Genomic DNA, 27,837 nt, shown 5'->3' on the forward strand with positions numbered 1-27,837 from the left:
GCCCCTAGCAAGGTAAACTAAAGACATAAGCAAAAGGGATACATGCCGCAGGGACAGACCCACGTGACCTGGGAATAATGCAACCCTGAGGGCGCTCCCAGCTGAAATGACCTCGAAAGGTGTCACCTGATACCATTGTAGAGCGGGTGTTGAAGTAGCTGATGATGCACGGTGAAGAGGCCGATCCTCACGAGCTACCGGAGCCCTGAGCCACGGGTGGCTCTAGGGGTCCGAGCGGCTCCTTGAGGACCATCTCCATCTCCGCTAGGACCGCGTGGTGACTGGCCTCCTGAGCTGCCAGAATGCTCCACAGAAGATGCTGGTGAGCGGCAGCCGCGTTCGGCAGGCCGAAAGGCATGCGAACGTAGCTGTGCGGCGGACCATCGCAGCATCCCACGCGCGAGGGCTAGAAGCGCTCCTGAGACGTGACTTGGCTGAGCCCTGGGTAGTCGATGCAGACGTGCAGCCTGCCATCCTCGCCTGGATGGGGAGCTACGCCAGGTAGGCAGTGACCGCCGCGTATGACTCTTGATTCTTGAAGCTCCTGAGTGGCCTTGGTGATGAACTCCTGAGGGTTGGGCCCTCCTTGCCCTATGCCTTACAGAGGGAAACGTGTCACAAAGCACGCCTCCAAGCAGTGCCCAAGCGCCTCCCTCGTGATCTTGGCAAAGTCTGAGTCCCTCCAGGAGAGAGCCCCCGAGCCTTGCCCGAGGAGGGTGCCAGGCGCACCTTCCTATGCGATGGTGGGAGGCGCCCCTTCCACATGCGCAGATCCTGAAGCGGCGCCTTTGGAGATGCCAACCTCCTGAGGCCTTGAGCTGGGTGATGTCTTCTTCTTGGGAACTGCCTCAGGAGGGTTCCCACTCTTGCTGTCTCGGTCCTCGACTGACGCAGCTTGGAAGGCACGCTCGAGAGAGCACACCGCATCCTTCTCTTCACAGGGGACTGTAATGATTCCGCCTCTTCCCGGCATCTTGAGGACATTGTAACCATGGTGAGTTACCGCTATGAACTTGGCCAGGGATGGATACCCAAGGATGGCATTGTATGGCAGGCGAATGTGGGCAACATCGAAGTCGATGAGCTCGGTACGGTAGTTCTTGTGCTGTCCGAAAGTGGCAGGGAGGCGAACCTGCCCTATCGGAGTGGTGGAGCCATCAGTGACTCCTGAGAAAGGCTTGGTTGGTTAGAGTTGATCATAAGGCACTTGGAGGTTGTTGAACGTCTCGACGGATAGAACGTTGAGTCCTGCGCCGCCATAGATGAGGGTCCTGGTAACTTGCAGATTGCTGATGACTGGGGAACAAAGCATTGGGAGGACGCCAGCTGTAGCCGCACACTTGAGCTGACCCGCTGAGCTGAACGTGATGGCGCACGTGGACCACCTGAGAGGGCGCATGGCCTCGAGCTTGGGGAGGACTGCGTTCACCTCACGAGCAAACTGCTTGAAGATGCACCGAGAGGCTGGGGCGTGGGCGCCGCCCAAGATGCAAGCGATAGCACGTGGTTCCTGGAATCCCCCAGCCCCCTCGTCCTGGTGGTGGTCTTCATTCCTTCTCGGCGATGGTGGTAGAGGAGGAAGGCCTGCGTTGCCCCGCGGGCGATCCTCACGAGGCTGATCCCTCCAAGCCCCCTCGTGAGGCTGGTCCTGCCAGCGATCCTCGCAAGGTCGGTCACACCACTCCTGGTGAGGGCCTCAGTCGTCCCATCGTCCTCCATCTCTCCCTCCTCCTCGGCCATAGCCCCGGTCATTGCGCTCGGGGCATCGACCGATGCGTCCTTCTCGAACGGCTCTGAGCTCCTGGCATTCGTTGGTGTTGTGGATGTAGAGGTTGTGGTAGGCGCAGAATCAGTTGCCCTTGGACAAATACGGCTGGTCCCTACCATGCTTCGTGTCTGGTTCTGCTGCGAGCACGGCTGCTCCTTTGCGCTTCACGTCCTTGGTCTTGGCTTTCTTCTCTTCTGGGTCAGCAGCTGGAAGCTCGAGGAGGGAGAGGCTCCCCTCCTCAGCTCTTGCGCACTTGGTCGCTAGGTTGAACAGCTCCAGGGATGTGCACAGATCCTCGTGGATGGCGAGCTCCTCCTTCATCTTGACGTCGCGGACGCCGTCAGAGAACGCTGAGATGCTGGCATCCTCGGTCACCTTGGGAATCTTGAGGCGAGTGCTGTTGAAGCGCTGGATGTACTTCTGCAAGGTCTCTCCCGGCTCCTGCTTGATGCAGTGCAGGTCACCCACGACTGGAGGACGGTCACGAGTGCCCTGGAAGTTGGCAATGAAGCGGCTGCGCATCTCGTCCCAAGAGGAGATCGAGCCGGGAGGCAGGTTCAGGAGCCAGGTGCGGGCACCATCCTTGAGCGCCATGGGAAACCAGTTCGCCATGACCTTTTCGTCTCCGTTGGCCGCCTCGATGCCCAGCTCGTAGAGCTGCAGGAACTCTGCAGGGTCGACGGTGTCGTCGTAGCGAGGAGGCAGATCTGGCTTGAACTTGCCCGGCCAGGTGACACTGCGTAGCTCGGTGGTGAAGGCGCGGCAGCCTGTGATGGCCACCATAGCCATTTGCAGACGCCGGGCTTGCTCTTGGAGATTCCCACGCACCGCCACCAGGGGCATCTCGGGGTCTTGACGTACTGGCGCAGGGATGCGGTCTTGACGTGCTGGAGCAGGGAGCACGCGAGCACCTTCTTGGGGCCGAGGGATTTCTTGGCAGCTCCTTTGTTGTCGCGCGAGCGCTGGACGCGGTGGGTCTCATCCAGGGGCCACGCGCCTTGGAGCCAGGGCACCTTCTTGGGGAGGAGGTGGCGGAGGCGCCTCCTGAGCTGCATCACCCATGCAGGACGGAGGGTGAGGCAGCTAGAGGGACGGTGCATGAGATCCCCCTGCGGTGCTGACGAGCTCGGTGATGCGAGCGAGCCACTCATGGTAGAGGTCATCGATGGGGCGGTAGTGCAGGAGCTAACATGCCAGGAGCAACGCGTCCTGCGTGTCCGTGGGAGCGCGACGAGCATGAGACGATGAACCAGCTGGAGTTAGCGACGGAGTGGCAGTGCGGCCTTCCCGCCACATCGACGGATGTAGCGATGACGCTTGCTGCTCATTCCCCGCTGGGCTGGTGGCGGCGTTGGCGGCAGGCGGCGGAGAATGACGAGGAGGCCCACTGACAGGAGCCGTCTGGGCGACACGGGCGACGAGAGCAGCCTGACACTCGGCGCGAGCTCGGCGAGCGTCCGCCATGGATGCGATGAAACGATGGAACGCGGAACCGCGGAAAGAGGATTTCGGCACACCCCTACCTGGCGCGCCAAATGTCAGATATCAGGTTCTGGCAAAACCCTTAAGGTTTGAACTCTGGGTTGCGCACGAAGATATTCTCCCTACCGATTCACGACCCAAAACCTCGCCGTGAATCTAAGCTACACGATGAACAACACAAGGGGCACAAGGTTTATACTGGTTTGGGCCACCATTGTGGTGTAATACCCTAATCCAGTGTGTGGTGTGGTGGATTGCCTCTGGGGCTGATGATTAGCAGTACAGAGGAACAATAGCCTCGTGAGGGGTGTTCTTGAGCTGGTGAGGTATTCTACTTGGAATGGATCCTATCAGCTCTGGATGAGATGATCTCTACTATGGTGGCTATCTCGATTTATAGGGGCCCTGGTCCTCTTCCCAAATATTGAGTGGGAAGGGAGCGAACAACAGCCATTTTGAAGGGGACATGTAGTACAAGTTATCCTGACTAAAGTTGGTCTTCGACTGCCAAAGGCACTGGCGATGACGCCATCTTGGGCTCCACGGTGACCTCCGTCCTGCCGCTCTGCTGGTCTTGGTCTCGTTGCACCGATATGGTAACCTTTTCTTGATGCCTCGGTACTCCGTGCGTGCGCTTGCCCCCTTTGCACCAAAGAGGAAACGAGGACACTGCGCTGGCTGGCGCCCGCCTGGTCTCGATCGTCATGGCTTGCGTCATGAGCACCTCGCGAGGTACTCCTTGCCTTGATATCTCCGCCTCCTCGCGAGCCCACCTAATGAGGCCGGCCCTGAGGAAGCCTTGCATCATCCGCCCCGCAAGGCTTGGCCCCTCGTGACGGTCTTGAGCTTGGGCTGATGTAAACGGGCCATACTGGGCCACTGTTTGAGCCACGCCACAGGCCGCAGGCAGGCAAGTCTAGGGACCCCCGTTCCCAGAACGCCGACAAAGGCAGTCTCTGAATCTGAAGGTGAAGATTCTGGTAGCAACCTTGGTGACCCTAAAGAACTGAGCCAGGAGATAGCAATGCTTGTGAAGAAATTACAAAACTTCTCTTGCCGTGGTCGCTTTGGAAAGTCTTCAAGAAGTGATGATTCCTCATCTCGTGACTACAAAAAGAGGAGTTGCCACAAATGCAAGAAACCTGGTCACTACATGTCTGATTGTCCTCTGTGGGAAAAGAAATCGAAGAAGAAGTACAAAGATGACGATTCTGATGACTCAAAGAAGAAGAAGAAATCTTCAAAGTCCTCGTCAGCAAAATCTTCAAAGTCCTCATCTCACAAGAAGAGCAATTCCAAGAAGGCTCGGGCATTTATTGGCAAGGAAATGGACTCTAAAGCTGAAACTGAGGAAAATGTGGAAGAGGGGGAATTTGAGGAGTCAGACTTGGGTGTGGCAAGCCTAGCCCTCGCTACTGCTTATGTCAGCAAGCCCATCTTCAACACTGAAGAAAATGACCTCCCCAACTCTGCTAACAAGAGCGTCGATGACTATGCTCCCACCTATTGCTTCATGGCAAAAGGTGCCAAGGTACTCAAACATTCCCCCTCTGAATCCAGTGAGGATGAATCTGATGATAATCTCAAACCTAGCTATTCCAAACTTGCTAAAATTGCCATTAAACAACAAAAATCTTTGGAAAAGATTCAAAATATGCTAGACAAAAGCGATGATATGTTGGGTGAGGAATTGAATCGAACTAAGACTTTGACTGATAATCTTCAGAGACTTCAGTCTAAGTTTGACAATATTCAAAATCATCATAGCACTCTCTTATCTGATCATGAGAAGCTTTCTTATGAATTTCTTCAAAGAAAGCAAGATCTTGAGAAGTTAAAAGTGAGTTATGAAGATCTTCAGAAGGAAAACGATTCATTGCTTGCTCAGTAGATCAGTTCCGCTCAGGAAGAATTTATTCCACCATGTATGAAATGCATTGAGCGTGAATCTGCTAATTCTTCACCTGAATGTTCAAATGCTTCTATTGCTGCAAATTTTTCAACTGTCTCTGTGGTCACAAATTCCTCATCTGAGGATACCACAAGTATCACTGACGATAATGTAGGGTCGAAGGAATTGTATGTGATAGGTATATACAAAAGCCTCAAAGGGCGTCAGACTCTTTGTGATGTGCTCAAAATGCAGATCTTGAACAAGAACCCTAGGAAAGAGGGTATTGCCTTTGAGAGGAAACTCAATGCTGATGGGACCTACTGGAAACTGAGCAGTACCCCAAAACCTCATGGGTTGCTGTGGAAGGACCTTCCATAGATCCATGCACTTTATCAGGCTTTACTTGTGAATCTTCATATTCCTCTGATGAGTCATTTGACTCCAACTATAAACTGTTCAAGAATCATAATGGTGAAGTATTTGCTCGATATGTTGGAACTAACTGCAGGAACGGTCCCCCTATGAAGAAAACCTGGGTTCCCAAAAGGTGCCTAGAAAATCTTCAGGTGAATGTCATCATGACATCACCTATGAAGAATAGGAACCCCAGGTCAAAATCTTCATATGGATCAAAATCTTCATATGGATCCAAGTCCTCGTATGAACCAAAGTCTTCATCTGGATCAAGTTCCTCACATGGTTCCAAATCCTCATATGACCATTATCAGTGTCAGAACCGGCTGATCTCGGGTAGGGGGTCCCGAACTGTGCGTCTAAGGCTAATAGTAACATGAGGCGGGGGACACGATGTTTACCCAGGTTCGGGCCCTCTCGATGGAGGTAATACCCTACTTCATGCTTGATTGATCTTGATGATATGAGTATTACAAGAGTTGATCTACCATGAGATTGTAGAGGCTAAACCCTAGAAGCTAGCCTATGATTATGATTGTTCTTGTCCCACGGACTAAACCCTCCAGTTTATATAGACACCGGAGGGGGCTAGGGTTACACAGAGTCGGTTACAGAGAAGGAGATCTACATATCGAATTGCCAAGCTTGCCTTCCACGCAAAGGAGAGTCCCATCCGGACACGGGACGTAGTCTTCAATCTTGTATCTTCATAGTCCAGAAGTCCGGCCAATGTATATAGTAGGGCTATCCGAGTACCCCTTAATCCCGGACTCCCTCAGTAGCCCCTGAACCAGGCTTCAATGACGATGAGTCCGGTGCACAGATTGTCTTCGGCATTGCAAGGCGGGTTCCTTCTCTGAATACTCCATAGAAGATTTTGAACACGAGAATCGTGTCCGGCTCTGCAAAACAAATTCCACATACCACCGTAGAGAGAACAATATTCCACAAATCTAATCTGCTAACAACTTTTCGTAGCGTGACATCACGCCACGGCCCAGTCATTATTCGAACCGTTTTTCACAACCAGCTACTGCACATATTGCGAGGCGGTTTCCTTGGCACCCTTATCGCGGGATTCTCATCAATACGGGCGTGGGTGACCCAACCGCGCCATCAACCGCAGCGCTTGGGGAATAAGTGGTGTCGGTGTCAAAACCGGCGGATCTCGGGTAGGGGGTTCCGAACAGTGCGTCTAGGCGGATGGTAACAGGAGACGAGGGACACGATGTTTTTACCCAGGTTCGGGCCCTCTTGATGGAGGTAAAACCCTACGCCCTGCTTGATTAATATTGATGATGTGTGTTACAAGAGTAGATCTACCACGAGATCAAGGAGGCTAAACCCTAGAAGCTAGCCTATGGTATGATCGTTGTTCGTCCTATGGACTAAAGCCATCCGGTTTATATAGACACCGGAGAGGGCTAGGCTTACACAGAGTCGGTTACAACGGTAGGAGATCTACATATCCGTATCGCCAAGCTTGCCTTCCACGCCAAGGAAAGTCCCATCCGGACACAGGACGAAGTCTTCAATCTTGTATCTTCATAGTCTTGGAGTCCGGCCGATGATGATAGTTCGGCTATCCGGACACCCCCTAATCCAGGACTCCCTCAGTAGCCCCTGAACCAGGCTTCAATTATGACGAGTCCGGCGCGCATATTGTCTTCGGCATTGCAAGGCGGGTTCCTCCTCCGAATAATTTATAGAAGATTGTGAACACCAGGATAGTGTCCGGCTCTGCAAAATAAATTCCACATACCACTGTAGAGAGATTAATATTTACACAAGTTCAATCTGCTGACGTGTTTTGTGGCATGACGTCACACCACTACCAAGCCTTTACTAGAATCGTTTATATCGCACCATCCCAGTGCGTTTAGCGAGGCGGTTTCCCTGGCACGTCTTGTCGAAGCAGAGATCGTGTTCCCCTTATTCCGGGATTCCCATCAATACGAACGTGGGTAACCCAACTGCGCCATTGATTGCGGCGCTTGGGGGATAAGCGAGTTTTATGAGGCCAGTGGGGACATATGTTTTTGTCCGCCCATATAAGGGGATAAAGATCCAACCCTTTTACCTGCGCCTTCTTCCTCCTTGGCTTATCCATCTCCGCGAACTCGAGCTCCAGCGCCCAAGTCCGCGCATCTCACCTCGACCTTCTCCAACTATGTCCGGAGCGGGAGGCAAGTGGATGGCCTCCTCCGTTACGGAGGGGCAGATCCAGAAGCTGCGCAGCGCCGGATACTTGTCCAGCAACATCGTGCACCGGCTCCCCGAAGAGGGAGAGCTCATCCCCGCCCCCAGGCCCCATGAGAGGGTAGTATTTCTTCCCCATTTCCTCCGCGGACTGGGCTTCCCACTCCATCCCTTTGTCCGGGGGCTCATGTTCTACTACGGCCTGGATTTCCATGATCTGGCCCTGAATTTCATCCTCAACATCTCAACGTTTATTGTCGTGTGTGAGGCCTTCCTCTGCATCCAGCCCCACTTCAGCTTGTGGCTCAAGACCTTCAGTGTCAAGCCGAAGGTTGTGAAGGGTAGCCAAGCGGAATGCGGAGGCACCATGGTGGGCAAGATGTCCCATGTTACTTGGCTGGAGGGCACCTTCGTGGAAACCATTAAGGGGTGGCAATCGGGGTGGTTCTATATCACCGAGCCGCGTGACCCTGAATGGGCAGCGGCACCCGAATTCAGATCCGGCATCCCCACACGGCTCACCTCCTGGAAAGAGAGTGGCCAGACATGGGGCGATTCGGAGGAGCTGACCGGACTTCAAGCCTGCATCAAAAAGCTAGTGAAGAAGAAGCTCAAGCTTGTCGACGTAGTCCAGGTCATTCTCATCCGCCGGATTCTCCCGTGCCAACGACGGGGCTTCAATATGTGGGAGTTCGACTCGGCGCAGCACCAGACTTTGAGCGGGCTCTTCGACACTACATACGAAGATGTCTGGAGGGTGCTATTTAAGGGCGCCGAGGCCCCCACATCCGCTACCGGAGACTGCGGATTCAGCTCGCAGCATCCGACTGACAAGGTAAGCGATTTTGCCCTTTACGGGACTCTTATTCTCCATAGTTTTACTCTATGCGGGATCTAAAACTCCCTCTCCTTTGACAGGACTCGCTGGAGAAGGCCGAACAGACTATCTGTCCGGCCCCGTTGCCAGAGGACCCAGCGGACGCCCGCTTAACAGGGCTGCTGGCTCCGGCACCCCACGTGGTGCCAGAGAAGAAGGCCAAGAAGAAGGCCACGGGTACTCAAAAGAGCTCCCGTTTTCAGGTGTTATCGGATGATGACTCCAAGGCCGACTCCTCCCAAAAAGGCGAGGAGGAGAAGGAGAAAGCCTCTCACCCAGTGGGGGGAGGGAAGAAAAGGAAGGCTTCCTCTACGGGGGAGGCCGAAGGGTCCAAGAAGGGAAAAACCCTTCCCCTGGACTACTCTGCCGACGTCAGTGATGACGACGAGGACTGGCCACCAAGGACCAAGCCCCTGGCGAGATCGTAAGTATCCGGACGCCGAACAACTTCATGGTTTGTCTTTCAGCCATGTAGTGTCTTTCTAATGCCGCATACAATCCTGCAATCCGCCCAAGGATGATCTTCCCGCTTCGTCGAGCGGGTCCTTAGGTGCGTCGGATATGGATTCTCTTCCGATCGCCTCCTCCTCTCGTGATGCGGACGAAGCCGAGGTGGGATCCCAGGAAGGGACCCACCGGGAAGAGGAGGACCTGGAGGTGTCGCAAGGCAACCTCCCGGACTTCGCACCGGACTCGGCCCCGGAACCCATAGTGGCTCCGGAGTTTGGTGGGCGGCCCCTTCGCAAGAAGGGCAAGACCGCGGCGCCGGCAGCCCCCGTCCAGCCGGAGGCGCCGGACAGCTTGCTGGAGGCGCTCAATAGCGCCTCCATCGAAGAGGAACACCGCACTATTATGAGTGCGGTGATTCAGAAGGTTCAGCTCGCCAAGAGCGGGCTGACCGAAGCCTGCAGCAGCCTTTTGACAGGCTTTGAGGTAAGAATTTCAATATATGTAAAATAGTACCGCATAGACAGTAGCCCCTGATGCTCGGTTCGGTTTCGGAAAGAAAAGCCGGATCGAGGATCTAAAAAGATATATGCAGGAGTCATAAAAAATATGTCAATATGGGATTGCAGGCTGTGCTGCTGACCTCTGCCGCACTGACTGCGGAGGTCAATACTTTGAAGGAAAGCCTCGAGCGGTCCGAGAACGAGCTCGGCCGTGCCAAGAAGCAGCTCGAGGACAAGGAAGGTGAGTGACACCTTATTAAAATTGTACCTTACAGAAAAGGATTTGGTTGCAAGAAAGATAACAAGGATAACGTGGATATAGCAGGGGCCACAGATGAGGTGGCGGCCCTGAAAGAGGCGGTGTCCGCGGCCGAACGCAATGCGGCCGCGGAACACGTCGAGCAAGAGAAGAAGGAGGCGCGGGTGGCGGAGGTGCAGCAAGAGCTCCAGGCTCTCATGGAAAAACATGATAGTTTGGAGCGTGACTCGAAGACCCGAGAGTCCGAGCTTGCGACGGCTCTTGAGAGTGCCAAAGCCGCAAAGGCCGAAGCCTATAAGGCCCTCCAGGAAATCGAGGCGTTGAAGAAGATAGCGGCGGGTAAGGCATTTTTCATGCAAAGTAAGCATGTGAGTGTGAATTACCTATCACTTACCCGAATTCGGAGCTTTCCAGGAGCGTTCGCAGATCTGCCCCGCAGCGTGTCCGATGCTGCCGCGTTCTACAGGGCCGAAGAGGGGAGCTCGATGGAGAAGGTCTTCTGGTCTCAGTATGCTGAGGCCGGACATCCGGTGCCCCTTAGAGACCAGCTCAAGCAGCTGGTGGAGCTCCACAGGGTGGCCGAACAGGCCATGAAGGGCCTCATAGTTCGGCTGTGGCCTAAGGAGGTCATGCTTGGGAGCTACTTCGGCCTGGTGCGGCGGTTGGTGGATGCGTGTCCATGGGTTGAAGTCATCAACCATTCTGCCTGTATTGAAGGTGCCCGTCGGGCCCTTGCCCGCGCAAAGGTGCACTGGGGCAAGATGGATGTCCAGAAGCTTGTGACGGACGCGCCACCGAAGGGCAAGGAGCATCGCACGCCCGAAATGTATTATAAGAGTGTCCTGAAGGGTGCCCGCACTATTGAGGGTGAGTGCTCCAAAGATGTAATTTTCGAGTAGGCTCGCATTTTGTTATCCTGTGCGCTGAAAACTTAGTTCATATGCGCTAAGCAACTCTTGTTAATTTAAAATATTACCTTCTGTGCGGTTGTTTATCAAATCTGAGAGATGGCAAGTCGTCGGCTTCATCCCCTATGCCACGAGTGCTGGGGTGTTCGGGATAAACTTGAGCGCTCTTGTTCCCATTTTTGGGTCCATCTAGGGAGGCGCTCAACACAATGAACAGGGCAACCGGACTTATAATGCTTGAACACTCTCACTTAGCCATAGAATTCTATAATTTTAAATTTCGGCGAAGCCCCTAGTGTTCGGAAGGCCGAATTTGGGGCGCTATCCACGCCTTGGGCCGGACGAAGCCGGCTCCTCGCTCTAAGCGGCATAAGTCTTTAGGGACTCGCAAAAAACCTCTCGAACAGCGACCGACTCTCGCCTCATCATGACGGTCAGTTTTAGCTTTCTCCACTGAGGCGTTAACCCAGCTCAACTGGGGCACAATCGCAGTGGTTCTCCCAGTGCTACCTTAGCCGATACAACGGAACATAAGTTACCAAAACATGGGAGCCGGGCAAACCCAACTATTAACCCAAGAACATGATTCGGAGCCGATGCATATAATGCTATAAGTTCGGGGTGCCGCACTTGTGGAAGTGTTCGGACTTATCACACCATGATGCGGGAAACATAAGCCCCTGGTGTATTTTAGCCGTACCAAGGTGTACGGATGCAACATGTCATAAATGAACATATGTATAAGAAAGAAATGCAAGTGAAAGCAAAAAAGGTGCTGCCTTGCTTTATTCAATAAAAACTGCTGTGAATGCAGAACGATACAAATTGTGCGATAGGCAAGGGATGGGATTATTAAACATATCCCCCTCCAGGGGTAGGCTGCAGGATGGTGTATAAGACAAATTCAATGCTCGTAATGGAGACCACCTGGATATTCGTTGTAGCCTTTCACCTTCCCTGGCTGTTGCATCGTGAGTTCGGCAGGTCTGCTGCCGGACAGGGCCTCTGTCGAAGGAGTCCTCTGGGTAAAAATAAAAAGGAAGAACGGAAAAAAAGACAAGGAAGAACGACGCATTTGAGAGCCCCTGGTGTGGTTGAGCCGCATTCTGGGCCTATCGTTGTCGTGCCCCTCTCCCCATGCCCATGGTATCTCCAGAGCGTAATGATGTATGCGAAGGACCTGTCTTGACGTTTTGTAGGGCTGGGGTTGGGGCCGCACTGCTACGCGTGCTCGGAACGTGCCAGGTGGTCTTGTTGTAGGTTGCTTTGGGCGCGTTTGGCCGTGTCCGGTCGCTTAACGGCCGGACTCGAGAACTGCCGTAAGAGGCTGCACTGTACTTTTGCCGCGAGTGTCGTTGTATGTTCCTCCATTCGGAGAGAGCGTTCAGTGTTTCCGTTGACCGTTATGAGTCCTCGAGGGCCTGGCATCTTGAGCTTGAGGTATGCATAGTGCGGCACCGCGTTGAACTTTGCAAACGCGGTACGTCCGAGCAGAGCATGATAGCCGCTGTGGAACGGAACTATGTCGAAGATTAACTCCTCGCTTCGGAAGTTATCCGGGGATCCGAAGACCACTTCCAGTGTAACTGAGCCTGTACAATTGGCTTCTACACCTGGTATGACGCCTTTAAAGGTCGTCTTGGTAGGTTTAATCCTTGAGGGGTCTATGCCCATTTTGCGCACTGTGTCCTGACAAAGCAGGTTCAGGCTGCTGCCGCCGTCCATCAGGACTCTGGTGAGGTGAAATCCATCGACGATTGGGTGTAAAACCAATGCGGCAAATCCGCCATGGCGGATACTGGTGGGGTGGTCCCTTCGATCAAAAGTGATCGGGCAGGGGGACCATGGATTGAACTTCGGGGCAACTGGCTCCATCGCGTATACATCCCGGAGTGCACGCTTCCGCTCCCTTTTGGGTATGTGCGTTGCGTATATCATGTTCACCGTTCGCACCTGTGGGGGGGAACCTTTCTGTCCTCTGTTGTTCGGCGGTCGGGTCTCTTCCTCATCATCACTATGTAGCCCCTTGTCATTGTTTTCGGCAATTAACTTGCCTGCCTGCTTGAATACCCAACAATCCCTATTGGTGTGATTGGCTGGCTTTTCCGGGGTGCCATGTATCTGGCACAAGCGGTCGAGTATTCGGTCCAAATTGGACGGACCCGGAGTAGTTCGTTTGAATGGCTTTTTCCGCTGACCGGGTTTGGAGCCTCGGAATCCGGCATTGACTGCCGTATCCTCACTATTATCGCCGTTAATTCGACGTTTGTTTTTGTTGCGACGCGACCTGCCATTGCGGTCCTTGATATCCGGACTGCCAGAATTTTTGTTGAGGTTGTTGCTGCGTGCTAGCCAGCTGTCCTCGCCCGCGCAGAAGCGGGTCATGAGTGATGTGAGGGCTGCCATGGATTTCGGCTTTTCCTGTCCCAGGTGCCGGGCAAGCCACTTGTCGCGGATGTTATGCTTGAAGGCCGCGAGGGCCTCCGCATCCGGACAGTCGACAATTTGGTTTTTCTTGGTTAAGAACCGTGTCCAGAATTGTCTGGCCGATTCGTCTGGCTGCTGAATTATGTGGCTTAGGTCGTCAGCGTCTAGTAGTCGCACATATGTGCCCTGGAAGTTATCGAGGAATGCGGCTTCCAGGTCTTCCCAACTCCCGATTGACTCTGCTGGCAAGCTATTAAGCCAGTGCCGGGCTGGTCCTTTGAGTTTGAGTGGGAGATATTTGATGGCGTGAAGATCGTCACCGCGCGCCATGTGGATGTGGAGGAGATAGTCTTCAATCCAAACCGCGGGGTCTGTTGTGCCATCATAAGATTCAATGTTGACGGGTTTAAACCCTTCGGGGATTTGATGATCCATTACCTCATCTGTGAAGCACAGTGGGTGTGCGGCGCCTCTGTACTGGGCAATATCACGACGGAGCTCAAAAGAGCTTTGTCTATTTTGTTCGGCCCGGCCGGACTTATTATGTCCGGCGCGACAGCTGTCGTCACGTGTCATGGGGCACCCACGCGATTCGTAGATCGATCTTGATTGTCTTGCCTTGTCCTCCAATATATCTCACAAATCCGGCATGTTTCCCTGTGGCTTTGCGCTTTTCGATCGATGCCGGGGTATGGTTCTGGTGAAGGGCCTAGAGACCTCTCTGTCGCGACCACGGGGTGGTCGGTCAGCCGTATTGTCTGCTGGTGATGCAGGTTCATACGCCTCCTCCTCTAATCGGGGGAGCAACTTGCGCTTAGGGTAGCTTTTGGAGGGGCGTTCGAGGTCATGCTCTTCGGCCGCGAGGACTTCAGTCCATCTGTCGGCTAGCAGATCTTGATCAGCTCTAAGTTGTTGCTGCTTTTTCTTGAGGCTGTTTGCCGTGGCCATAAGCCTGCGTTTAAAATGCTCTTGTTCGACGGGATCCTCAGGCACGACGAATTTGTCATCGTCGAGGCTCGCGTCGTCGCCGGAAGGAGGCATGTAGTCCTCCACCTCTTCTTCTGCCGCTCTCTCATGAGGGCTGGCGTCTCCGTCCTCCTGTGCTGAATCTTGCTGGAGGGGGTTGTCTTCGGCACTATCCGGGGTATTATTATCGCCGGTGCCGGAGTCTCCATTCTTGCTGTGGCGGGATTTAGAGCGGCGCTGCTGGCGGCGGCGCTTGGGCTGTTTCTTGGAGGGGTCATCCTCCGCTGCTTCTTCGCCATTCCCATCCTTTGGGATATCCACCATGTATATGTCATATGATGAGGTGGCTTTCCAGTGCCCGGTAGGCGCTGGTTCTTGGTCGTCTCCGACATCGTCGTCCATACCGTCGATGTCTTCGGAGTCGTAGTCTAGCATGTCGGTTAGATCGTCGACAGTGGCTACCAAGTGGGTGGTGGGTGGGCTTTGAATTTCTTCGTCGTCCGCATCCCAACCGTCCTGACCGCAATCCGACCAGGGCTCTCCTGATAACGAGAGATACCTTAGCGAACTCAAGATGTCACCAAAAGGTGAGTGCTGAAAGATGTCCGCCGCGGTAAACTCCATGACCGGCGCCCAATCTGATTCGATCGGGGGGAGTGCGGGAGGTGCGGAGTCCGGCGAGGAGTCCGGCACCTTGGAGTCACGAGCTTTGTAAGGGACAAGGTCAGTGTTCGGCTCCATCGCCGTAGAGGTCGCAGCCCCCGAGGCGCCGTCTAGCCGTCCGTCCTTGATCTGCGCAGCCAGCTCCGAATTGAAGGTCGGAGCGGGCTCGAGTGCGGCCTCCAGAGTACTGTCTGGCTGCAGAGCTAGATCATGCTCGTCGGGACAGTGCGGCACGCTCGGCTGTGGCTCGAATCCATCGAGGATCAAGTCCCCGCTGATGTCAGCCGTGAAGTTCAAACTTCCCAATCTGACCTGACGGCCAGGGGCGTAGCTTTCGATCTGCTCTAGATGGCCAAGTGAATTGGCCCGTAGTGCAAAGCCGCCGAATACAAATATCTGTCCGGGGAGAAAGGTCTCACCCTGGACCGCATCGTTGTTGACGATCGAAGAAGCCATCGAGCCTATCGGCGACGACATAGAGGAACTCTCAATGAAAGCACCAATGTCGGTGTCAAAACTGGCGGATCTCGGGTAGGGCGTCCCGAACTGTGCGTCTAGGCGGATGGTAACAGGAGACGAGGGACACGATGTTTTTACCCAGGTTCGGGCCCTCTTGATGGAGGTAAAACCCTACGTCCTGCTTGATTAATATTGATGATGTGTCTTACAAGAGTAGATCTACCACGAGATCAAGGAGGCTAAACCCTAGAAGCTAGCCTATGGTATGATCGTTGTTCATCCTATGGACTAAAGCCATCCGGTTTATATAGACACCGGAGAGGGCTAGGGTTACACAGAGTCGGTTACAACGGTAGGAGATCTACATATCCGTATCGCCAAGCTTGCCTTCCACGCCAAGGAAAGTCCCATCCGGACACGGGACGAAGTCTTCAATCTTGTATCTTCATAGTCTTGGAGTCCGGCTGATGATGATAGTTCGGCTATCCGGACACCCCCTAATCCAGGACTCCCTCAAGCGGTTTTAACGGGCAAGTGGGGAGGCGCACAGTTTCTACCGCCTTTATAAAGAGATATGGATTCTCCTTTTTCATCCACGCCTTCTTCCTCCTTTGCTCATCCATTCTCGCACTCTCGAGCCCCAGCGCCCAAGTTCTCACCTTCTCCGTAAAGCCATTCCAGACATGTCCAGAGCGGGACACAAGTGGATGGCCTCCTCCGTCACGGAGGAGGACATTACGAAGCTTTGGGAGGCCGGATACTTAGCCGCAGACATCGTGCACCGGCTCTCGGACGAAGGGAAGATCATCCCTACTCCGGAACCCCACGAGTGGGTTGTGTTTCTCCCCCACTTCATCCGCAGACTGGGATTTCCCCTCCACCCATTTGTCCGCGACCTCATGTTTTACTATGGGCTAGATTTTCATGATCTGGCCCCAAATTTCATCCTCAACATCTCGGCGTTTATCGTCGTGTGCGAGGCCTTCCTCCGCATCAAGCCCCACTTCGGCCTGTGGCTGAAGATCTTCAACGTGAAGCCGAAGATAGTGGTCGGCCAGCAAGCGGAGTGCGGAGGCGCCATGGTGGGAATGATGCCCAACGTTACCAGGTTCGAAGGCTCCTACATGGAGACCGCGAAGGGGTGGCAATCGGGGTGGTTCTACATCACCGAGCCGTGCGACGCCAACTGGGCGGCGGCCCCCGAGTTCCGATCCGGCATCCCCATACAGCTCACGTCCTAGGAAAAGAAGGGCTTAGCTTGGGGTGCACCTGTGGAGCTGACCGGACTCCAGAACTGTATCAAAAATATGATAGGTAAGAAGATCAAGCTTGTCAACATGGTCCAGGTCATGCTCTTCCGCTGGATCCTCCCGTGTCAAAGACGGGCATTCAATATGTGGGAGTTCGATTCGGCCAAACACAAGATGCTGCGAGAGCTCTTCAACACAACACACAAAGACGTTTGGAAGGTGCCGTTCAAGGCCGCCGAAGTACCTCCTCACACTATCGAGGACCACGGACTCAGTGCAAAGTGCCCCGCCGATCCGGTAAGCTCTCTATATATCACAAGATGTGCCTTCCCCAGTATGTTCATGGGAGGAATTTAAGCCACCATGCTGATTAAACAGGACTATGTAGCGACAGCGGAGCGGATCGACTATCCGGCTCCGCTACCTAAAGATCCAACTACCGCTCTCCTGACGGAGATGCTGGTTCCGGTGCCTTACAAGGTGCTGGAGAAGAAGGCCAAGAAGAAGGCCACGGGGACCAGGAGAGTTCTCCGGTGCAAGGCTGCATCGGACACATCGTCCGGAGACGCCGAGGCGCACTCCCCCAACGAAGACGAGGAGGAGGAAGAGGAAATTCCTCCCCCAACCAGGGAGGAGAAGAAAAGGAAGTCCGCCCCATCCGAGGAGGCCGAAGGGTCCAAGAAGGGAGGACCCTCCCTCCGGACCAATCCACAACAGCTGCCTACAGCAACAAGGAGTGGTTGCTCAGGGACAAGCCCCGAGCGAAGTCGTAAGTATCCGGACACTATAATGCTTCCCGTATGTTGTGCTTTATTGCTCCTTATCATGTTGAACATGATCGTGCAGTCCGTCCAAATCCCGCATCGACGTATCCTCCTTGGATGGGTCTTTGAGTCAGTCGGAGATGAATAGCTATTCGCTCCCGACATCCACCTCCCCCCGGCCTGCGGAAGACACTGAGGTGTTGTCCCAAAGGATACCGGAGCAGGGGGAGATGGTTCCGGAGATGCCCCAAGGTGAAATCCCAGACGCCAGGCACATGGGGGAAAAGACCCCCATGGATATTCACGACGGGGGCCGCAGCAAGCCTGGCTCCCGGCCGGATACTGCGCTGGAACCTCGAATGGTTCTGGATTCAGGTAGGCAGCCCCTCGCTAAGGAGGGTGAGCCACCTGTTATGATGACCTCTGTCCAACCAGAGGCATCGGACAATTTGCTGGAAGTGCTTCACGGCGCTTCCATTGACGAAGAGCATCGTACTCTTATGAGTACAGTGGTTGAGAAGGTTCGGTCCGCCAAAAGCGGATTGACCGAAGCCTGCGCCAGCCTCCTAACATGCTTTGAGGTAAGTAATCACATTACGAGGAAATATCATAGCATAGATAGTATCCCCTGATGCTCTTTTTGGTGTTCGGAAAGAAAGGCCGAACAGAGGATCAAATAACATCCGCATGAGTCTAATCATATTATGTGTATGTGAATAAGCAAGCGTCGCTGCTGGCTGCTGCTGCCCGCACTGCGGAGGTCTTCGGACTGAAGCGGGACCTGGGGCGGGCCGAGGAAGAGCTTGGCCTCGTGAGGAGGCAGCTCGAGGAGAACAAAGGTAAGTTATGCCCTGTCCGTATGTTATATGAAGGAAAATCATTGATGCCAATAGAAGCATCATGAATTTTAATAGGGTCCACGAACAAAGTGGCGGCCCTAAAGAAAGCGTTGTCCGAGGCCGAAGACAAGGCAGCAAAGGAATGCGCCGAGCGCGAGAAGAAGGAGGCTTGGGTAAATGAGGTCCAGCAAGAGCTCCAGGACTTTGTCAAAAAATTTGAGTCCTTGGAGCGTGACTCCAAGACACAAGAGTCCGAGCTTGCGAAGGCCCTCCAAAGCACGCAAGACGCTAAGGCCGAAGCCCAAAAGGCCCTCCAGGAGATCCAGGCGGCCAAGAAGATAGCAGCGGGTAAGGCATTCATTATGCAAAGCAAGCATGTGAAGGAGAGTTTCCTTTTACTTACCCGAATTCAGAGCTCTCTAGGGGCATTCACAGATCTGCCGTGCAGCATACCGGATGCCGTGGAGGTCTACCGTGCTGAGGAGGGGAGCTCGACAGAGAAGTTGTTCTAGTCCCAGTATATTGGGGCCGAACATCCGATGTCCTTGAGCGACCAGCTGAAGCAACTGGTCGAACTACACAAGGCGTCTGAACTAGCCATGAAGGACCTTATAGTCCGGTTGTGGCTTGGCGAGCCCCTACCCAACAGCTACTTTGGCCTTGTAAAGCAGATGGTAAATGCCTGTCCGCGGCTTGAAGTCATTAAGCCGTCCGTCTGCATTGAAGGTGCTCGCAGGGCCTTCGCCCGTGCGAAAGTGTACTAGCCGAAGATGGACGCTGAGAAGCTGGTGACGGAGGGGCCGCCGAAGGGCAAGGAGCACCGTCACCCTGAGCAGTATTATGAGGGTGTCCTGAAGGGTGCCCGCCTTGTGGCAGATGAGTGTGCTAAGGATGTAATATTAGAATGAATGTACTCATGTCATCCTTGTAATATGAAAAACGAGTTCATGTGCGCTATAACGCTTGTTGATTTAAAATATTACCTTCTGTGCGTCCGTTTATAAAATCTGAGAGTTGGCCAGTCGTCGGCTTCTGCCCCCATGTAGCTAGTACCGGAGTGTTCGGGATAAATCTAAACACTCTTTATCCAAATTTTTGGTCCTTTAAGGAGGTGTTTAGCGCAGCGAACAAGGCAATCAAACTATACAACTTTATCACTCTCACTTAGCCATAGAAGTCTACATTTTTAAATTTTGGTGAAGCCCCTGGTATTTGGAAGGCCAAACTTGGGGCGCTATGCATGCCTAAATCGGACAAGGCCGATTCCTCGCCCGAAGCAGAAAAAATCTTTAAGGATTTGAGACCTCTCGAACAGCGACCAGCTCTCGCCGCATCATGACAGTCCGTTTTCGGATTTCTCTACTGAGGCGCTCATCCGGAAGAACCGGGACACAATCGCAGTAGTTCTCCCTATGCTACCATAGCCGATATAGCGGAACGTAAGGTACCAAAACATAGGAGCCGGGCAAACCCAACTATTGACCCAAGACATGATTCGGAGCTGATGCATATAATGCTATAAGTTCGAGGTGCCGCACTATCAAAAGTGTTCGGACTTTTTCTTGCTGTGTTATGGGGTACACTGAAGCCCCTGGCGAACTGGACGTACCAAAGTGTAAGGATGCAATTTGTAGTGAATAAACAGTCAAGGAAAAATATGAAGAAAATGCAATAATAAGTTGACGCTTTATATTTTTCCATTGTTATTCAAATAATACGTCAAAGTGTATGTATACAAGTAGTGGAATGAACAAAATAGGACTATTTAATATGTCCTAGCCAAGGATAAGCTGCGTGTGGGTATATAAAATACGTATAACGATCGTTATCAGGGACCACCTGGGTTTTCCCTTATATGTCAAAGCTTCTTACCTCCTTGGTTTTTCCTTCCCGTGATGAGTCTGATATCCAGCTATCTCCAAGGGCTTCCAGAAAGTTGAGTCATGAAAGAAAGAAAATGATGAAGGAATACGGGTCCTGGGGCGCTTGAGCCGCATTGTGGACCGCGTCGTAGCCGTGCCTCCCCCTGTGCCCATGGTATTTTTAGTGCGTAATTATGTATGCGCGGCACAAATTTCGCTGCTTCACTGGGACTAGGACGGAGGCCGAATTGCTAGTCGAGCTCTGGACGTGCCGGAAGATCTTCCTATGGGGTACTCCGGACTCGCTTGATGGTGTCCGGGTTCTTTATCGCCGAATTGGCTGTTTGCCTAAGAAGGCTGCTTTATACTTCTGCCACGAGGTCTACAGTGTGCTCCTCCGTACGAAGCGAGCGCTCTATGTTTCCATTAACTGTTATAACCCCACGAGGTCCTGGCATTTTGAGCTTGAGGTATGCGTAGTGCGGTACCGCATTGAATCGAGCGAATGCGGTTTGTCCTAGTAGGGCATGATAACCACTACGGAAGGGCACGATATCAAAGATTAACTCCTCGCTTCGAAACTTGTCCGGAGATCCGAAGACTACTTCCAGTGTGATTGAGCCTATACAATAGGCCTCTACACCTGGTATTACACCTTTAAAGGTGGTTTTGGTGGGTTTGATCCTTGAGGGATCGATGCCCATTTTGCACACTGTATCCTGATAAAGCAGGTTCAGGCTGCTGCCACCATCCATAAGGACTCGTGTGAGGTGGAATCCGTGAATGATTGGGTCAAGGACCAATGCGGCAGAACCGCCATGACGAATACTCGTAGGATGGTCCCTGCGATCGAAAGTGATCGGACAAGAAGACCATGGGTTGAATTTTGGGGCGATTGGCTCCATCGCATAGACGTCCCGTAGTGCACGCTTCCGTTCCTGCTTGGGAATATGGGTTGCGTATATCATATTCACCGTTTTCACATGGGGAGGGAATTTCTTCTGTCCTCCAGTGTTCGGCGGCCGGGGCTCCTCGTCGTCATCACTATGTAGCCCCTTTTCCTTGTATTCAGCATTCAACTTGCTGGCCTGTTTAAACACCCAACATTCTCTGTTGGTGTGGTTGGCTGGTTTATTAGGGGTGCTGTGAATTTGACATGAGCGATCAAGTATAGGGTCCAAACTGGACAAGCCCGGATCGTTTCTTTTGAATGGCTTTTTCCGCTGTCCGGATTTAGAGCCTCTGAATCTGGCGTTGACTGCCGTGTCTTCGGCGTTGTCGCCAATGTTTCGATGCTTGTGTCTATTGCGTCGTGGCTTGCCGTTGCTATCTCTAGCGCCTGAATCGCCGGAGTTTTTTGGTGTGATGTTGCTACGAGCCAGCCAACTGTCCTCGCCCGTGCAAAAGCGGGTCATGAGTGTCGTAAGGGCTGCCATGGACTTTGGCTTCTCTTGGCCGAGGTGTCGGGCGAGCCATTCGTCACGGATGTTATGCTTGAAAGCCGCTAAGGCTTCGGCATCCGGACAGTCGACAATTTGGTTCTTTTTAGTTAGGAACCGAGTCCAAAATTTCCTGGCTGACTCTCCGGGCTGTTGGGTTATGTGACTTAAGTCATCAGCATCCGGTGGTCGCATGTAAGTGCCATAGAAGTTGTCAAGGAATGCGTCTTCCAGGTTCTCCCAACTCCCGATGGAGTTTGTCGGCAAGCTATTCAGCCAATGCCGAGCCGGTCCCTTGAGTTTTAGTGGGAGGTACTTGATGGCGTGTAGATCATCTCCACGGGCCATGTGAATGTGTAGGAGAAAATCTTCAATCCATACCGCGGGTCCGTTCTGCCATCATATGATTATTTGTTCACGGGTTTAAACCCTTCTGGGAAGTCATGATCCATTACTTCATCAGTGAAGCATAGGGGGTGTGCGGCGCCTCTATGCCGGGCTACATCTCAACGCAGTTCGAATGAATCTGGTCTGTTGTATTCGGCTAGGCCGGACTTTTGTTTAGTGTATCCGGTGTGACGGTCATTGTCACGCATTGTGGCGCGCCCCCGTGATCCGTAGATCGATCTTGACTATCCTACTTTGTTTTCTAGTACGTCTCGCAGGTCCTTCGTGTTGCCCCCGGCCTTCGTGTTTTTGCTTATTTGGCGACGGGGTGCGGTCTGGACTTCGGGCTTGTATGCCGCTTTGTCTCAGCCATGGGGTGTCCTGTCAGCCGCATCATGCGCTGGTAGTGTGGGTTTTAGCGCCTCCTCCTCGAGTTGAGGTAGCAACATGTGCTTTGGGTAGCTTTTGGTAGGGCGCTCGAGTCCGTATTCCTCGGCAGCCAGGACCTCGGTCCATCTATCAGTTAGCAGATCTTGATCAGCTTGAAGTTGTTGTTGCTTTTTCTTCAGGATTTTTGCAGTGGCTATAAGCCGGCGCTTGAAGCGCTCCTGCTCGACGGGATCCTCAGGCACGATGAATTCTTCTTCGCCAAGGCTCACTTCGACTTCGGAAAGAGGCATGTAATTATCATCCTCTGATTCTCCATCTGTTGCTTGTTCCTTGGGGCTAGCTTGCCCCTCTTCTTGCTCGGCCTGCTCAAAGCCTGGCTCGGCAGGATTGTTTTCGTCTTCGGCACCATCCGGATTGTCATCATCTCTTGTGCCGGTATCACTATTTTCGCTATGGCGGGGCTTGGAGCGGCGCCTATGACGCCGGTGCCTAGATTGCTTCTCCGGGGGATTATATTCCGTTGCCTCATCGCCATTGCCTTCTTTGGGGGTGTCTACCATATATATATCATATGATGAGGTGGCTGTCCAGCGCCCTATAGGCGGTGGTTCCCGTTCTTCTCCTGCATCGTCGTCCATACCGTCGATGTCTTCGGAGTTGAAGTCAAGCACATCGGTTAAGTCATAGACAGTGGCTATTCAGTGGGTGGTGGGTGGGGAACGAATTTCTTCGTCGTCCGCTTCCCACTCGAGCCGGACATAGTTCGGCCAAGAGTCTCCTGACAAAGAGAGAGACCTTAATGAGTTTAGCACATTACCCAAGGGCGAGTGCTGAAAGATGTCCGCGGAGGTGAACTCCATAACCGGTGCCCAATCGGATTTGATAGGCACGGGCGTATGCGGTTCGGATCCTATAGCCGGAGACGAGTCTAAGGATCCGATGATACCGGCCTCATAAGAGGTGGGACCAGTGTTTTGTTCCAGGGCCGATGAGTGTGTGGCCTCCATGGCGGGGTCCATCCACCCATCCTCGGATGGCGCAATCCGCTCCGGATTGATTCCCAGGGCAGCCACTGGCGCGATCCCCTGAATACTGTCTGATGGCAGATCTAAGTCATGCTCATAGGGACTATTCGGCACACCTGACACAGGCTTGAATCCGTCGAAGATCAAGTCTTTGCGGATGTCGGTAGTGTATTTTAAGCTTCCAAACCTGACCTGATGGCCAGGGGCGTAGCTATCGATCTGCTCCAGATGGCCAAGCGAATTGGCCCGCAGTATGAAGCCGCCGAATACGAAGATCTATCCGGGAAGGAAAACCTCCCCCTGGACCGCGTCGTTGAATACGACTAAATGAGCCATCAAGCCTTATCGCGATGGCACGGTGTAACTCTCAATGAAAGCACCAATGTCGGTGTCAAAACCGACGGATCTCGGGTAGGGGGTCCCGAACTATGCGTCTAAGGCTAATGGTAATAGGAGGCAGGGGACATGATGTTTACCTAGGTTCGGGCCCTCTCGATGGAGGTAATACCCTACTTCCTGCTTGATTGATCTTGATGATATGAGTATTACAAGAATTGATCTACCACGAGATCGTAGAGGCTAAACCCTAGAAGCTAGCCTATGATTATGATTTTTCTTGTCCTACGGACTAAACCCTCTGGTTTATATAGACACAGGAGGGGGCTAGGGTTACACAGAGTCGGTTACAGAGAAGGAGATCTACATATCGAATTGCCAAGCTTGCCTTCCACGCAAAGGAGAGTCTCATCCGGACATGGGACGAAGTCTTCAATCTTGTATCTTCATAGTCCAACAGTCCGGCTAATGTATATAGTACGATTGTCCGAGTACCCCTTAATCTCGGACTCCCTCAAACATCATCATGCTAACACTTCTATTTCGCAGGGAAAGTCTAAAGGCTATGAATATGTGCATTATTCTTCAAATCATTATGTTCATTAGTCCTCGAAGAATTTCTCTGCTTATTCATATGCTTATCCTAACCCCTGTTCTGTGAAATGAAGTGCACTGGCTTCAATGCCATCTTTTTCTTATGGAGCTCGCAGAAGGATGAACTCTTTGTCACCCCTCCTGATGTGGGTGGTGAAGAAAAAGAACTAATCTCTTATGCAGTGTCAGGTCTCCAGACGAACTTAATCGTCTAAAGAATTTGCTGGAGACCTGAATGTGCTTGAATGGATGCAAGCTTATCATGAAGAAATGAATTACTCATTTCTCACGTCCTCATATTGCAATATCTGTTACTGTTGATGAAATTGATATCATATTGTTCACTGATGAAGTATATGAGTTTGTAAGTTGCACTAATTCATCTGCAGGATGAACAACCCAAAGCTACTGAGTGGGTCCTCGACAGTGGATGTAAAAATCACATGACCGGTGACAAGAACTTATTGATGGACACTGTCGGGGATATACCCCGTGGCGTAACCCGGCCGGAAGTATAACCCGGCCGGACTGGACGACTCACTGGTAACCCGCCCGGAGATTGGCGATTCATGGGTAACCCGCCCGATCTTGGCGGTTCATTAGTAACCCGGCGGGCGGGTCAAATGGATGACGAGGCCCAAGGCCCAGAAGGCCGGTTCAGGTTTAATGGTGGGCCGGTTTATGAGGAAAGCGTAAGGACTATTCTCCTACAAAGGAAGCAAGACTAGGACTCTACTTGTAATAGAATAATCCTAGTCCAACTAGGACTAGCCATGTAAACCGCCCCTTCAACATATATAAGGAGGGGCAGGGCTCCCCAAAGAGGGAGAAGAAACAAGAAGCAAGAAACAATCTCTAGGGCTAGACACAACTAGAGGAGAGCCGGTTTACGGCGACTCCCTCATGATGATAATGAGATCTAGCCTCAAACAGCATGTAGGGTTGTTACCGGATGATGTTTCCCGGGGCCCGAAGCTGTCTAAACCCTTGTCTTGTGGATTGTGTCTCTCGTCCCGATCAACCCCTCTCAAGCTACCACATAGATGCGTTGGCCTCGCGACTAAATCCTCACACTAGGACATCTGACGTGTTAATTCCATGATAGTTGGCGCCCACCGTGGGGCCCGCGCACGGTGGTGATGAGTTCTTGGAGGGATCTTCTTAAGGTTCGAGAAGCTCGCGATTTGTTAAATAAAAAAGCCCCCGCACGGAAGTGTACAGGGTAATCCGGCGTGGGACAACTTCGGTGAAGACATCACATGGGGAGTCATTGCAGAAGTTGTCTCACATGGAGTATTCAAACAGAGATCAAGGAATTACTTAAGGGAAGAATCCAGTGCTAAAGCATCCAAATCGTGCCACTATATGACCAGCATGAAGAACAAGAATTGATTGCTACTCCACATGATATCCGGACTTTTTTGGAACAACTTGAGATGTGGGCGTACGTGGGGTAAACCGACAAAAGGAGGGCTCGGTCGACATTGTGATGGCCGTCTGCAACTCTCTGGCCGAGCCGATTCAACAGTCAGATTTGATGGCTACTAGCATGTAATATACCAGCTCACGGCGGATCGAGCCCCGAAGCGTTCCGTCGGGCGTCACACTTTTTCCTGTTTCCAATCGAGCTAAGGACAAGATACATCAAGATCGGGCTGCAGCGGCTACATCTCATCGAAACCAACCGCGACCCAGACATGGATAAGTCAAATCAGCCACGAGGACCTGGCCGAGTCACTTCCACCACCCGTGGCCGGGGCGCTGCTGACCTATAGTTTTTTCTTTTACACGAGCAAACCGCCAAGATGCATCCGCCGGGCTGCCACCATGTGGCCTATCCTTTGAGCAATACAAGTTCAAGGCTGAATCGGTTTACACATAGGAGCCGAGGCGATTTAAGTTTTAGGGCTACTGCTGCCACTTCCGGGCGGTGGGGTATCATCTATCAAACAAAGTTACTGCTGCTGCTCCGTGTCAACTCAGAAGAGTCCAAGTCCCAAGGTAGACAACAATAGCAGCTCATGTTTATTCTGTGATTTGTGGGTTCAAGTCGGATCCAAGGAGTTATTACGTACTACTTCAACTAGTAGTCGGTCACGTGACTAGCTGAAAGTAAAATCAAGTCCCGAGGCAAATAGTGTTATGAAGGGAAAAGAAAGTTAATAGAAGACTACGTGAGGCAAAAGCCACATCAGATCAGCTTCACGGACATGCATATCGCGGTCCGGTTTACATCAACGCGCCGGCCGACTCGCCCCTCCGCACCAACTTACAACACCACGGACGACTCGCCCGTCTGCCTTCACCGTCGGTTCACGCATTCGTGCCGGTTTACAACGCGAAGGATAACTTGCTTGTCCGCACTGGCTTACAAATGCCGGGCCGATACATATGTCTGCCCCCGTGGCCGACTTGACTGTGGTTGATTTCAGCTTCAACGCGGTGACCATCAACTCCACGGCGGATAATTTCCGGCTTAACATATCAGGTGATATCGTCTCTCTAAATATATTTTATCAGTACATATCATTTTTTTTCAAAGAACAATTACTCTGGTCTTTGCTATTTTTGGGCAGGATCATTATTTGTTACAAAGGTGTCGCAAAGGGATGTGCGCCAAGATTATCGCACTAGGGCTGGTCCGTGCCATGCTGCTGGACGGCTATATGGGTAAGTCGCTGTCGCCCGCTGCATCGACACACGGGACTAACTCGCCCGTCCATGCTGGCTTACAATGTCGCGGCCAACTCGCCCGTCCGTGCCGGTTTACAACGCTGCAGCCGACTCTACCGACCGCACCGGCGTACAATGCCGCGGCCGACTTATCTGTCTGAGCCACCTCTGATATTGCGGTCGTCCTTGTCGTCCGTCTCTCACGGCCTGGTCTACATCAACATACCGGGCCGCACCTGTCTGCACGAGCTGTTTATTGAGTATGAGGAAGTCACAACTTGGGTAGCCCAGTTTTCTTTCAGCAAAATGGAGGCAAGTTATCATATACTGTCAACTGCCATCTGCACTGGATGGCTCAATGGGTAGGCGCATAGGTCGCCGCCACTAAAGTTTGGTTAAACTTCAAATCGCCAGTTGAAAGGAACTATTGGCCGAGTTGCTGACATGGCTCATACGGGATCATTTATAACCCGCCCCAGTCACCTCAACCTTCTATGGATTCACATCGTGCTATCAACACCAATGATATACAACTTATGTCGGTTTTTATCGCGGTCAAATATGGAGAATCTCAAGCCAACTCCTCGAGTTACCTTGAGACTCGGGAGCTACAATGATATGACTCAGCAAATGTCTGCGGTTTTCAGTGAAGTCAGGAACCCCAGGACGTTGGAGGGAAAGATAACCCGGTCCCGGAGGCTACTAAAGTATAAAGGCCGTCATAAAAGTTCCGGGTCATCAGAAAGGATTCTGGTTCAAGACACATCTCTCTCATAAAGCGTTGAAGCTCTCAAATATCCGGTTTAAAAATCTGGCTCAAGGGAGGTCAGTCTCATTGAAGCTCTCCAAATATCCGGTTTACAATCCGGTTAACGGAAAATTTATCTATCACGAAGCTTTGAAGCTCTCAAATCCGGTTCAAAATTCGGTTCAAGGGGAAATCTATCTCCTACAAATCTCTGAAGCTGTCAATATCCGGTTCAAAATCCCGGTTCAAGGAGAATTTATTTCT

The sequence above is a fragment of the Triticum aestivum genome, chromosome 7B, assembly GCF_018294505.1.
Source record: "Triticum aestivum cultivar Chinese Spring chromosome 7B, IWGSC CS RefSeq v2.1, whole genome shotgun sequence".
NCBI classification, from domain to species: domain Eukaryota; kingdom Viridiplantae; phylum Streptophyta; class Magnoliopsida; order Poales; family Poaceae; genus Triticum; species Triticum aestivum.